Source organism: Bombina bombina, chromosome 4 (genome assembly GCF_027579735.1).
Source record: "Bombina bombina isolate aBomBom1 chromosome 4, aBomBom1.pri, whole genome shotgun sequence".
Classification (NCBI taxonomy): Eukaryota; Metazoa; Chordata; class Amphibia; order Anura; family Bombinatoridae; genus Bombina; species Bombina bombina.
In genome coordinates, this window is record NC_069502.1 from 988,172,839 (window position 1) to 988,188,376 (window position 15,538).

A 15,538-nucleotide genomic window follows, 5' to 3' on the forward strand; every position below is an offset into this window, starting at 1 on the left:
AATGTAATTTACATATTCTTTCTATATTAAATTTTTAAAATTTAAAAAAAGAAAAATTACACATGTTGCATGCATTTAAGCTTTAAAAACATATATTTTGACCAAACATACTGTAAAAACCATAATCCCAAGAAGTCTGGCCACATTTTTATAGGAAATGTGGGCCGACTTCTTTAGCCTATGGGGCCGATTTATCAAGTGTCTGGCGGACATGATCTGCTGTAACGATCATGTCCACCAGACCGATAAATGCCGACAGCATGCGCTGTCGGCATTTATCATTGCATAAGCAATTCTGGTGAATTATTTAATTAACATGTGCATAATAAAAAGACAATGAAATAACACCTACCCTGAATTTCAAATATGCAGTAAATTTTTTTCTGTTAAATTATTTTTTTCTCCCTTTTTCTGGCTTCCTGTATCATGTGACAGACATCAGCCAATCACAGACTAGTATACATATATAGTTATATACTTGAAATGCAAGAAGGTTTGCAAGAAAAAAGCAGATTGTCAAACTCTAGTAATATATATTAAAAAAGAGAAAGAAAAAAATTTGTTTAAATTGGCACATTCATGCTAAATAACTTTATTGAAAGTTACCAATAAATCAGAGTCCAGCCGGACTTGTGCATACACATACAGTACATACACCGTTTAAAGTAGTTTAAACTCAGTACTATAGGTCTCAACAATATAGGTAATAGTATAAAGAGAAATAATAACTGATACGATTGTACTCAATTAGTAATATTAAATGTCCCTCTTGTAAGGTTTTACCATTGGATACAGTATCAAAATGAATGCATGATTTCAACTTAGTTGGCAAATTCAAAAACTTGCACTTGATAAAGGTGATTTAGCTATTGCTTGTTACAGCAGAAACTGATACGTCGTGACAGATATCATCAATAGTAATGTGAGTGAAGAGATGATGTAAATACTTAGTATCAAATGCTGTTATATATATATATATATATATATATATATATATATATATATATATATATATGAATCAGCTTGAAGTTAAACTATTATTTAAGCTAAAAATCTTCTGCAGCCATTATTAACATAATTTCAATAGCAGTGTCAGAAAAGATGCATATCTTGTGCTTGTAAGTAGTAGCTAAGATATAAAATAAATTTTAACATTCAGGTATCTTGGAGTTAAGTTATCGATTATACGAAAGCTATAATAGCCTTCCCATACCTGTTATATGTTAGACATAGTGATATCTATTGTAGCAACATGAGTAAAACGTCTTACATGTATCAAGTATCTCTAACACGCTGTTGATAACAGCTATGAATGGATAGTAAATACTGATTCAAATGAAAGGTCCACACTGCTAAGATATATCAAAGCATGCACACACTGAACTAAAAAAAAAGTCCCTTCTATAGCGGGGACTTGAATTCATTTTATGCTGACTTCAGATGCATTCAGATTAAATATTAAGCTAAAGTACTGAGCGAGCAATTTTAAAAGAGAGGTGGTACTATGACCTCGTGAGAGTGCCCCTGATGCGCGTTTCACATAACGATTCCTTGGAGGGGTACGTGCCGGCTGGACTGGGTGGTTTATATCGCATCAATGTGCCCGCCTGTCATATGTTATAGGATCAATCTTGAAGAATCGGTCGTTAATGATTGGTTATGCAACTTGCCTGGTATATACATTTGACCAATGGTAGATAGATTTCTGACATCATCACTCATCCACCAATCGATGATAACCTTATGTAATTTACCTGTCAGGGATGTACTCGTTAACTTTTCATCAGACTTTGACAATATGTGAGCTAATTAGATACATTATATAAATATATGGACGTTAGATCAAATTGTTTCTACTTGTTCATATTAGTGAGATTAAGAAGGTATTGAAACTTACTAAGATTATTAATTATATTAGATAACTTTGAATTCATTTTATGATCTATCGCTTGTCTACTATTACGAGGGTTAATGTTATTTACATATACCGAAGTATGTTGTAAAAAGCAAAAACAGCAAATTTGATTATTGCATATTATACACTGATACTTCCAATAAATATGTGAATACATGTGAGTGAACGTGAAGTGTTGGTCTTAGAATTTTTTTTTATCTTTATATTGTGGCGAGAAGAAAAAAAATAACCATATAATGAATTAAAAAACAAGGGGCAAAAGAGGGAGAATAATAGAGTGAAAGGCATGAGTGAAATAGTGATAAAATATTCATTATAATTAAATATGAGCTGGAGATAGCACAATCATGGACATTTATACGATAACTTAATATGTGATGATCACTAAGTTAAACAATAACATTAAGTGTACATATATACATATACCCTGCGAGCTTGTGCACATGCTCAGTAGAACTTTGTTCCTCAGAAAGTGTGAATATAAAAAAATTGATAATGGAAATAAATTCAAAAGTGTCTTAAGACTGCATGCTCTTTCTGAATCATACAAGTTCATTTTGACATGAGTGTCCCTTTAAGCTATATGAGCCATTTATCTCTTTGTAAGTTTAGAGTATTTTGGTAAAAACGTGATCATTAAAATATATTTTTTCTTTGATTGTTATTTGAACTTATAAAGGTCTGAATTGCAGTATAAGCTTCCGTTTCATAAGCTGTCCTGTCTATTCATATATATATATATATATATATATATATATATATATATATATATTAGACTTGTGCAGCTTCGAAAAATTTGGTTCGGTTCAGATCGATTCGGATCGATTTGAATTTTTGTTCGGATCAATTTGAATTCGGAAAAAAACGAAAGAGTTCGTTTCGGATTCTTTCGGATTTGAAAACATTCGGCTGGATTCGGTTCAATTCAGAAATTCGGGAATTTCGGTAAGTGTTAGGTGGGATGTGCTGTGTATTACACTAGTTTATGTACTGTATATTAGGTTTAACCCATAGCAGAGTGATAAAACCTAATATACTGTACAAAACTAGTGTAATACACGGCCATCCGAATCTACCGAATAAATTCGAATCGATTCGTATTTATTTGGTAGTTTCGGCACTACCTCAATTCGGAAATTCGAATCGATCTGAATCTCCGAATTCGACAAATTCGGCCGAATTTCGATTCGGACCGAATCGAATCGCACATGTCTAATATATATATATATATATATATATATATTAATAGTTTTCCTTTTTATAATAAGATCACATTGAGAAGTAGACACTTGGTTTTTGAAAGACACTGTGAAACATGTTCACAAACAAGATCTCCACAGAAAATGTTGCCAGCCAAGTGGCATTATGAAGTAGCCTGGGGAGTCAGTGTAATATTACAAGTTTCAGTTATTTATAAGTGTAGTTTAAAAGATCATGATACTGAAAAAAATTACATGATCTAATTTTTTAGAGCATATCATTTTAAGGCTTGACAAATTTCATAACAAATTTTCGGGGAAATTTGTTTCCCAGAAAATTCATTGGCTGCACTAATTGGTATTTGTTTAGTTTAAAACAAATGAATACTGAATTTTAGTTACACATTTACATTTGTTTTCATTAAATAGGAATGTAATTGTTCAAAGCTTCAGGTGAAAAAGTTCACCTGTAGCTTTATATTTACCCTTTGTGCACTCCCAGCCACGCTCACAGGAGGCTTAAAGGGACACTGAACACTATTTTTTTTTTCTTGTGATTTAGATAGAGCATGTCATTTTAAGCAACTTTCTAATTTACTCCTATTATCAATTTTTCTTTGTTCTCTTGCTATCTTTATTTGAAAAAGAAGGCATCTAAGCTTTTTTTTTTTTTTTTTTTTTTTTTGTTCAGTACTCTGGACAGCACTTTTTAATTGGTGAATGAGTATATCCACCAATCAGCAAGAACAACCCAGGTTGTTCACCAAAAATGGTCTGGCATTTAAACTTACATTCTTGCATTTCAAATAAAGATACCAAGAGAATGAAGAAAATTTGACAATAAGAGTAATTAGACAGTTGCTTAAATTGTCATGCTCTATCTGAATCACAAAAGAAAAATTTTGGGTTCAGTGTCCCTTTAACGTGCTCGGCTCTGGTTAGAGCGGCCGGGGGTTTGGCAAGAAGAGGATCGGGTTAGAACGCTCTCCAGCGTGAAAAAGGTAGGTATTAACCCTTTTTTTTTTTTAAAGGATACAAATTAATTTCATCAGTATTTATTTGTTTTCTTTAACCACTTAAAGACCACATCACTTTTCCATTTGTTGACCAGGGCTATTTTTATATTTCTGCAGTGTTTGTGTTTAGCTATAATTTTCCTCTTACTTATTTACTGTACCCACACATATTATATACCGTTTTTCTCGCCATTAAATGGATTTTCTAAATATACCATTATTTTCATTATATCATTTAATTTACTATAATAAAATGATAAAATATGATGAAAAAAATGGGAAAAAACACACTTTTTCTAACTTTGATCCCCAAAATCTGTTACACATCTACAACCACCAAAAAGCAACCATACTAAATAGTTTCTATTTTTTTTTCCTGAGTTTAGAAATACCCAATGTTTCCTGAATATCCAGTGACATGTATATATATTTTTTTACAAGACAACCCAAAGTATTGATCTAGGCCCATTTTGGTATATTTCATGCCACCATTTCACCACCAAATGCGATCAAATAAAAAAAAGCGTTAAATGTTTCACAATTTTAGGTTTCTCACTGAAATTATTTACAAACAGCTTGTGCAATTATGGCACAAATGGTTGTAAATGCTTATCTGGGATCCACTTTGTTCAGAAATAGCAGACATATATGGCTTTGGCATTGCTTTTTGGTAATTAGAAGGCCGCTAAATGCTGCTGCGCACCACACGTGTATTATGCCCAGCAGTAAAGGGGTTAATTAGGGAGCTTCTAGGGTTAATTTTAGCTTTAGTGTAGTAGACAACCCAAAGTTTTGATCTAGGCCCATTTTGGTATGTTTCATGCCACCATTTTATTGCCAAATGCGATCAAATAAAAACAAATTGTTCACTTTTTCACAATTTTTTTCAAAAACTTTAGGTTTCTCACTGATAACCTTTGTTTAGAAATAGCAGACTTATATGGCTTTGGCGTTGCTCTTTGGTAATTAGAAGGCCGCTAAATGCCGCTGCTCACCACACGTGTAATATGCCCAGCAGTGAAGGGGTTAATTAGGGAGCTTGTAGGGAGCTTGTAGGGTTAATGTTAGCTTTAGTATAGTGTAGTAGACAACCCAAAGTATTGATCTAGGCCCATTTTGCTATATTTCATGCCACCATTTCACCACCAAATGCGATCAAATAAAAAAAAACGTTAAATGTTTCACAATTTTAGGTTTCTCACTGAAATTATTTACAAACAGCTTGTGCAATTATGGCACAAATGGTTGTAAATGCTTATCTGGGATCCACTTTGTTCAGAAATAGCAGACATATATGGCTTTGGCATTGTTTTTTGGTAATTAGAAGGCAGCTAAATGCTGCTGCGCACCACACATGTATTATGCCCAGCAGTAAAGGGGTTCATTAGGGAGCTTGTAGGGAGCTTGTAGGGTTAATTTTAGCTTTAGTGTAGTAGACAACCCAAAGTTTTGATCTAGGCCCATTTTGGTATGTTTCATGCCACCATTTCATCGCCAAATGCGATCAAATAAAAACAAATTGTTCACTTTTTCACAATTTTTTTCAAAAACTTTAGGTTTCTCACTGAAATTATTTACAAACAGCTTGTGCAATTATGGCACAAATGGTTGAAAATGCGTCTCTGGGATCCCCTTTATTCAGAAATAGCAGACATATATGGCTTTGGTGTTGCTTTTTGGTAATTAGAAGGTCGCTAAATGCCGCTGCGCACCACACTTGTATTATGTCCAGCAGTGAAGGGGTTAATTAGGTAGCTTGTAGGGAGCTTACATGGTTAATTTTAGCTTTAGTGTAGAGATCAGCCTTCTACCTAACGCATCCCACCACTTGATCCCTCCCAAACAGCTCTCTTCCCTCCCCCACCCCACAATTGTCTCCACCATCTTAAGTACTGGCAGAAAGTCTGCCAGTACCAAAAGTAAAAGGCTTTTTTGTTTGTTTAGTTTTTTATTTATTTATTTATTTATTTTAAAAAAAACATATTCTGCTGTGTAGGATCCCCCTTAGCCCCCAACCCTCCTGATCCCCCCAAACAGCTCTCTAACCCTCCCCCTCTACCTTATTGTGCGCCAACTTGGGTACTGGCAGCTGTCTATTTTTTAATATTTTTTTTTTCAAATATAATTTTTAAATATTTTTCTGTAGTGTAGCTGCCACCCCTCAATAATCAACTCCCACCCCTTACCAGATCCCTAAGAAAAAAATTGTCTCCTTCCTCTCTCCCACCTTAGCTAAAAAAATTGTGCATAGTGATCCCGTCCCCTTCTGACGCATATCCTCCCATCGATGGCCGCCCACCTCCCTGCATCGACTTCCACCCACCAACGATCGTGGCCATCGATGTCCGATGCAGAGAGGGCCACAGAGTGGCTCTCTCTGCATTTGATGGCTAACAAATGTTATTGCAGGATGCCTCAATATCAAGGTATCACTGCAATAACATGAAAACGGCTAGAAACGGGATCGCTTCTACCGCTTGGAAACACCAACGACGTACAGAGTACGTCCTTGGTCGTTAACGACCTTTTTTTGTAGGACGTACCCTGTATGTCGTTGGTCATTAAGGGGTTAATATTTGTTGGTGCATTCATCCAGATTTTCCATTTTTCATTAGAAATGTGTATTCGTAACTAAACAAATGCACATCTCTAATAATTTTATCACTAGCATCCCAGCTGTGCAAAGTCAGTGTATCTTTCTTTAACTATGTGTTTAACCCCTTTGGGTATTAAAACATAGCATTTCAGGTGTGATAGTGATAAAATGATATGCTCTTATATATAAGAGCATCTAATTTTTTCAATATAACGGTCCTTTAAGCTACCCAAACTACAAATTATTTGCATAATTTAACATGAATTGATTTAATGGTAATTAGTCCAACAAACATTGAAAAGTTAAATATTTTTTTCATTTTAGGTTAATATTAGCCTAAATTTTACCTGAGTGGTCAGGAAAATCAACTGGGTAGTGTGCCCATTATGAGCCAGATTAGATTGGATCAGTATTTGACATTTCAGCTTGCACGCTAACTTCACTATAAGTAAGGTTTATATCGCGTCTGGTAGCACTCGTATTACAAGATAAAAGAAAAACGTTTTCAGTTGTGTACTAACCCGATGTGCGCAAAAAGACGAACTTCGAATATCACGATTGTGTTAACATATTCCCCATAGAAGTCAATGGAGCAAAGAAAGTGGAAAAAACCTAACCCCCTAATCCGATCACATATACTTGAGTGCTAACCAAACATGAAAATATGAATATTTCACATTCCAATGTTCTTCACATAGCAGAATATGTTCTATTTATTCATAAATACATTTTTCTACATATTTCTGATGGTATTTTGGTACAATATATATCTATACCTATATTTATATATATTTAGAAATACATAGAACATATTTTCCTATATGCAGAACATTGGAATGTGAAATATTTACAGTAAATACACAGTATAACACTTTATTAAATATGACTATTGCATAAATAGTTTTTTTCTGTTTTCATCTACTTAACTGCAAAGGGCTCCAATGCACTTTTTTATATATATATTTCTTTATTTTGACAGCACTCCCACAATATGTGCATTAATATATAATATGTTTTTGTAAGGTGTGCTTAACCAAACCCCCATGTTTTATTTGTTGTATTTCTTACAGGGAGATTGACCAAATCCTTATGGCTAAAGCACACCACTAAAAACCTGCTCAGGTGTGTTCCAGGCAGTGTCATTAAGGCTATATAAAACCAGGCAGCCTCATTCAATGAGGCATAGAACCACAGAGTTGGAGTTCTATATTAGAATCAAAGGATTCAGCCCAGTAAGGACCAGTCTATTTTGGGACACCTTGGCCATATTGTGTGACTAAGATCCCAATATTATTTAAGAGTATAGAGTTTTAAACATGCATTTTTGCAGACCTTATATCAAAATAAGTGTGGTTTCATTTTGGATGTGCGCTAATACTTTGTTGTTTGTTTATTTATATCTATATATATATACAGTATATATATATATATATATATATATATATACGTGTGTATGTTTATATATATATATATATATGTTTATATGTGTGTACATATGTATTGATGTGTTTATATGTGTTTATATGTCTGTAAATACATACAGTATATACACATATAAATAAATCAATATATATGTACACACATATAAACACACACATATATATATATATATACAGTATATATATATATATATATATATATATATATATATATATACAGTATATATATATATATATATATATACAGGGAGTGCAGAATTATTAGGCAAATGAGTATTTTGACCACATCATCCTCTTTATGCATGTTGTCTTACTCCAAGCTGTATAGGCTCGAAAGCCTGCTACCAATTAAGCATATTAGGTGATGTGCATCTCTGTAATGAGAAGGGGTGTGGTCTAATGACATCAACACCCTATATCAGGTGTGCATAATTATTGGGCAACTTCCTTTCCTTTGGCAAAATGGGTCAAAAGAAGGACTTGACAGGCTCAGAAAAGTAAAAAATAGTGAGATATCTTGCAGAGGGATGCAGCACTCTTAAAATTGCAAAGCTTCTGAAGCGTGATCATCAAACAATCAAGCATTTCATTCAAAATAGTCAACAGGGTCGCAAGAAGCGTGTGGAAAAACCAAGGCGCAAAATAACTGCCCATGAACTGAGAAAAGTCAAGCGTGCAGCTGTCAAGATTCCACTTGCCACCAGTTTGGCCATATTTCAGAGCTGCAACATCACTGGAGTGCCCAAAAGCACAAGGTGTGCAATACTCAGAGACATGGCCAAGGTAAGAAAGGCTGAAAGATGACCACCACTGAACAAGACACACAAGCTGAAACGTCAAGACTGGGCCAAGAAATATCTCAAGACTGATTTTTCTAAGGTTTTATGGACTTATGAAATGAGAGTGAGTCTTGATGGGCCAGATGGATGGGCCCGTGGCTGGATTGGTAAAGGGCAGAGAGCTCCAATCCGACTCAGACGCCAGCAAGGTGGAGGTGGAGTACTGGTTTGGGCTGGTATCATCAAAGATGAGCTTGTGGGGCCTTTTCGGGTTGAGGATGGAGTCAAGCTCAACTCCCAGTCCTACTGCCAGTTTCTGGAAGACACCTTCTTCAAGCAGTGGTACAGGAAGAAGTCTGCATCCTTCAAGAAAAACATGATTTTCATGCAGGACAATGCTCCATCACACGCGTCCAAGTACTCCACAGCGTGGCTGGCAAGAAAGGGTATAAAAGAAAAAAATCTAATGACATGACCTCCTTGTTCACCTGATCTGAACCCCATTGAGAACCTGTGGTCCATCATCAAATGTGAGATTTACAAGGAGGGAAAACAGTACAGCTCTCTGAACAGTGTCTGGGAGGCTGTGGTTGCTGCTGCACGCAATGTTGATGGTGAACAGATCAAAACACTGACAGAATCCATGGATGGCAGGCTTTTGAGTGTCCTTGCAAAGAAAGGTGGCTATATTGGTCACTGATTGGTCACTGATTTGTTTTTGTTTTGTTTTTGAATGTCAGAAATGTATATTTGTGAATGTTGAGATGTTATATTGGTTTCACTGGTAAAAATAAATAATTGAAATGGGTATATATTTGTTTTTTGTTAAGTTGCCTAATAATTATGCACAGTAATAGTCACCTGCACACACAGATATCCCCCTAAAATAGCTATAACTAAAAACAAACTAAAAACTACTTCCAAAACTATTCAGCTTTGATATTAATGAGTTTTTTGGGTTCATTGAGAACATGGTTGTTGTTCAATAATAAAATTAATCCTCAAAAATACAACTTGCCTAATAATTCTGCACTCCCTGTATATAAAGACATGTATATGCATATACAAAGGGTCCAAAAAATTGCACTCTCTGGATTTAAATCACAGCAACCTTTTAATGTGCTTTTTTTTTTTTTTTTTTTTACTTGGCACCAAATATTTTCATTATTTAAGACCTCATTCCTATATGCCTCTTGCCTTTTTTCTCTATCAGAGGGCTAGACTGTTTGCATTTTTTCCCCATTCCTGAAACTGCCATATAAGGAAATTGATAATTTTGCTTTATATGTTTTCTCTCTTACATTTGCAAGATGTCTCAATCTGATCCTGTCTCAGAAATCATTGTTGGAACCCTGCTGCCTGATAACAGTTCTACCAAAGCTAAGTGCTTTTGTTGTAAACTTGTGGAGGTTTTATCTCCTGCTGTGGTTTGTAATAGTTGTCATGATAAACTTTTACATGCAGAGTATGTATCCATCAGTAGTAGTTAATTACCAGTTGCTGTTCCCTCAACATCTAATGCACAAGATATACCTGTAAATTTAAAAGAATTTATTTCTGATTCCATTTAGAAGGCTTTGTCTGCCATCCCGCATTCTAATAAACGTAAAAGGTCTTATAAAACTTCTCATAAAGTGGATAAAATTTTAAATGACCGGCAACATGCTGAATTATCCTCCTCTGATGAGGAGCTATCTGGTTCAGAAGATCCTGCCTCAGATATTGACACTGACAAATCTTCTTATTTATTTAAAATGGAGTATATTCGTTCTTTGTTAAAAGAAGTGTTGATTACATTGGATATGGAGGAAACTAGTTCTCTTGATATTAAAACTAGTAAACGTTTAAATTCTGTTTATAAACCTCCTGTGGTTATTCCAGAGGTTTTTCCAGTTCCTGACGCAATTTCTGATATGATTTCTAAGGAATGGAATTGGCCTGGTACTTCTTTTATTCCTTCTTCAAGGTTTAAAAAATTGTATCCTTTGCCAGCAGTTTCTTTAGAGTTTTGGGAAAAGATCCCCAAGGTTGATGGGGCTATCTCTACTCTTGCTAAACGTACTACTATTCCTACGGAAGATAGTACTTCTTTTAAAGATCCTTTAGATAGGAAACTTGAATCTTATCTAAGGAAAGCCTATTTATATTCAGGTCATCTTCTCAGGCCTGCAATTTCTTTGGCTGATGTTGCAGCTGCTTCAACTTTTTGGTTGAAAACTTTAGCGCAACAAGTATCGGATCATGATTTGTCTAGCATTGTTGTTAGCTTGATTCAACATGCTAATAATTTTATCTGTGATGCCATTTTTGATATAATCAAAATTGATGTTAAATCTATGTCTTTAGCTATTTTAGCTAGAAGAGCTTTGTGGCTTAAATCTTGGAATGCTGACATGACTTCTAAGACCAGCTTGCTATCTCTTTCTTTCCATGGTAATAAGTTATTTGGTTCTCAGTTGGATTCAATAATTTCAACTGTTACTGGAGGGAAGGGAGTTTTTCTGCCTCCAGGATAAAAGACCTAAGGGTATATCTAAAGCTTCTAACCGTTTTCGTTCCTTTCGACAAAATAAGGAACAGAAACCTAATCCCTCCCCCAAGGAATCTGTTTCCAATTGGAAGCCTTCCTCGAATTGGAATAAATCCAAGCTATTTAAGAGATCAAAGCCAGCCCCAAAGTCCGCATGTAGGTGCGGCCCTCATTCCAGCTCAGCTGGTAGGGGGCAGATTAAGATTTTTCAAAGATGTTTGGATCAATTCGGTCCAAAATTAATGGATTCAGATTATTGTCTCTCAGGGGTACAGAATAGGATTCAGGGTAAGACCGCCTGTGAGAAGATTTTTTTTCTCTCACGCATCCCTGCAAACCCAGTAAATGCTCAGTCTTTCCTGAAGTGTGTTTTAGACCTGGAGTTATCAGGGGTAATCATGCCAGTTCCGTTTCAGGAACAGGGTCTGGGGTTTTATTCAAATCTATTCATTGTCCCCAAGAAAGAAAATTCATTTAGACCAGTTTTGGATCTAAACATTTTGAATCGATATGTAAGAGTACCAACTTTCAAAATGGTGACTATAAGGACTATTCTGCCTTTTGTTCAGCAAGGGCATTATATGTCCACAATAGACTTACAGGATGCATATCTTCATATTCCGATTCATCCAGATCACTATCAGTTCCTGAGATTCTCTTTTCTAGACAAGCATTACCACTTGGTTGCTCTTCCTTTTGGACTAGCAACAGCTCCAAGAATCTTTTCAAAGGTTCTTGGTTCCCTACTCTCTGTAATCAGAGAGTGGGGTATTGCGGTGTTTCCTTATTTGGATGATATCTTGGTACTTGCTCAGTCTTTACATTCTGCAGAATCTCACACAAATCAACTAGTGTTGTTTCTTCAAAAACATGGTTGGAGGATCAATTACCAAAAAGTTCTTTGATTCCTCAGTCAAGGGTAACCTTTTTAGGTTTCCAGATAGATTCAGTGTCCATGACTTTGTCTCTAACGGACAAGAGATGTTTGAAATTGGTTGCAGCCTGTTGGAACCTTCAGTCTCAGTCATTCCCTTCAGTAGCTATGTGCATGGAAGTTTTAGGTCTCATGACTGCAGCATCGGATGCGATCTCCTTTGCTCGTTTTCATATGAGACCTCTCCAGCTTTGTATGCTGAACCAATGGTGCAGGGATTATACAAGGATATCACAATTAATATCCTTAAATCCCAATGTTCGACTATCTCTGACTTGGTGGTTAGATCACCATCTTATTGTTCTAGGGGCCTCTTTCGTTTGTCCAACCTGGACTGTGATCACAGATGCAAGTCTTTCAGGTTGGGGAGCTGTTTGGGGACCTCTGACAGCACAAGGGGTTTGGAAATCTCAAGAGGCGAGATTACCAATAAATATTTTGGAACTCCGTGCGATTCTCAGGGCTCTTCAGTTTTGGCCTCTATTGAAGAGAGAACCGTTCATTTGTTTTCAGACAGACAATATCACAACTGTAGCATATGTCAATCATTAGGGTGGGACTCACAGTCCTCAAGCTATGAAAGAAGTATCTCAGATACTTGTTTGAGCAGAATCCAGCTCCTGTCTGATTTTGGCGGTTCATATCCCAGGTATAGACAATTGGGAAGCGGATTATCTTAGTCGTCAGATTTTACATCCGGTAGAGTGGTCTCTCCACCCAGATGTGTTTTCTCAAATTGTTCAGATGTGGGATCTTCCAGAAATAGATCTGATGGCATCTCATCTAAATAAGAAACTTCCCAGGTACCTGCCCAGGTCCAGGGATCCTCAGGCGGAAGCAGTGGATACGTTGACACTTCCTTGGTGTTATCAACCTGCTTATTTTTATATTTTCCCGCCTCTAGTTCTTCTTCCAAGAGTGATCTCCAAAATCATCATGGAACAATCGTTTGTGTTACTGGTGGCTCCAGCATGGCCTCACAGGTTTTGGTATGCGGATCTTGTTCGGCTGTCCAGTTGCCAACCTTGGCCACTTCAATTAAGACCGGGCCTTCTGTCTCAAGGTCCGTTTTTCCATCAGGATCTCAAATCATTAAATTTGAAGGTATGGAAATTTAACGCCTAGTGCTGAGTCATAGAGGTTTCTCTGATTCAGTGATTAATACTATGTTACAGGCTCATAAATCTGTTTCTAGAAAGATTTATTATCAAGTTTGGAAGACTTACATTTCATGGTGTTCCTCTCATAAATTCTCTTTGCATTCTTTTAGAATTCCTGGAATTTTACAGTTTCTTCAGGATGGTTTGGATAAAGGTTTGCCTGCAAGTTCCTTGAAAGGACAAATTACTGCTCTTTCTTTTTTATACCACAGAACAGTTGCTAAACTTCCTGATATTCATGGTTTTGTACAGGCTTTGGTTCGTATCAAGCCTGTAATTAAATCAATCTCTCCTCCTTGGAGTCTTAATTTGGTTTTGAAGGCTTTACAGGCTCCTCCATTTGAGCCTATGCATTGTTTGGATATTAAACTACTTTCTTGGAAAGGGTTGTTCCTTTTGGCCATCTCTTCTGCTAGAAGAGTTTCTGAATTATCTGCTCTCTTTTGTGAATCTCCTTTTCTGATTTTTCATCAGGATAAGGCAGTGTTGCGGACTTCATTTAAATTCTTACCTAAGGTTGTGAATTCTAACAACATTAATAGAGAAATTGTTGTCCATTCTTTGTGTCCAAATCCTAAGAATTCTTTGGAGAGATCTTTACATTCTTTGGATGTGGTGAGAGCTCTGAAATATTATGTTGAAGCTACTAAAGATTTCAGGAAGACTTCTACTCTATTTGTTATCTTTTCTGGTTACAGGAAAGGTCAGAAGACTTCTGCAGTTTCTTTGGCATCATGGTTAAAGCTTTTGATTCATCAAGCTTATTTGGAGTCGGATAAGGCCCCACCTCAGAGAATTACAGCTCATTCTACTAGATCAGTTTCCACTTCTTGGGCTTTTAAGAATGAAGCTTCAGTTAATCAGATTTGCAAAGCAGCAACTTGGTCTTATTTGCATACATTTACTAAATTCTACCATTTTTATATATTTGCTTCTTCTGAAGCAGTTTTTGGTAGAAATGTTCTTCAGGCAGCTGTTTCAGTTTGATTCTTCTGCTTATGATTTAAGTTTTTCCTTTTATTTATGAGAATAAACTTATATTTGGGTTGTGGATTAATTTTTTTTCAGCGAAATGGCTGTTTTTATTTTATCCCTCCCTCTCTAGTGACTCTTGCGTGGAGTTCCACTTCTTGGGTATTGCTATCCCATATGTCAATAGCTCATGGACTCTTGCCAATTACATGAAAGAAAACATAATTTATGTAAGAACTTACCTGATAAATTCATTTCTTTCATATTGGCAAGAGTCCATGAGGCCCACCCCTTTTTTATGGTGGTTATGATTTTTTTGTATAAAGCACAGTTATTTCCAAATTCCTTTGTTGATGCTTTTACTACTTTCATTATCACCCCACTACTTGGCTATTCGTTAAACTGAATTGTGGGTGTGGTGAGGGGTGTATTTATAGGCATTTTGAGGTTTGGGAAACTTTGCCACTCCTGGTAGGATTGTATATCCCATACGTCACTTGCTCATAGACTCTTGCCAATATGAAAGAAATTAATTTATCAGGTAAGTTCTTACATAAATTATGTTATATACACACACACACATATATATATATATATATATATATATATATATACACACACACATATATATATATATACACACACACACATATTTCTATAAATCTTTTATTTTTTTTAACATATATACTGTATATATATAATTTTTTTGTAAATTATAAAATACACATACATATATACACATATGTAAATATACATACATACATAATACATACATATATTGATACCTACATACAAAAATGTATGTACATTTATGTACAGTATATTAATATATATTGTAACTAATAAATAAAGATATGCTTATATCTATCTATCTATCTATCTATCTATATATATATGTTTTTATATATATATATATATATATATATATATATACACACACACACAAACATATACACATACACACAAAGACACACAAATATACATTCATACATACAATT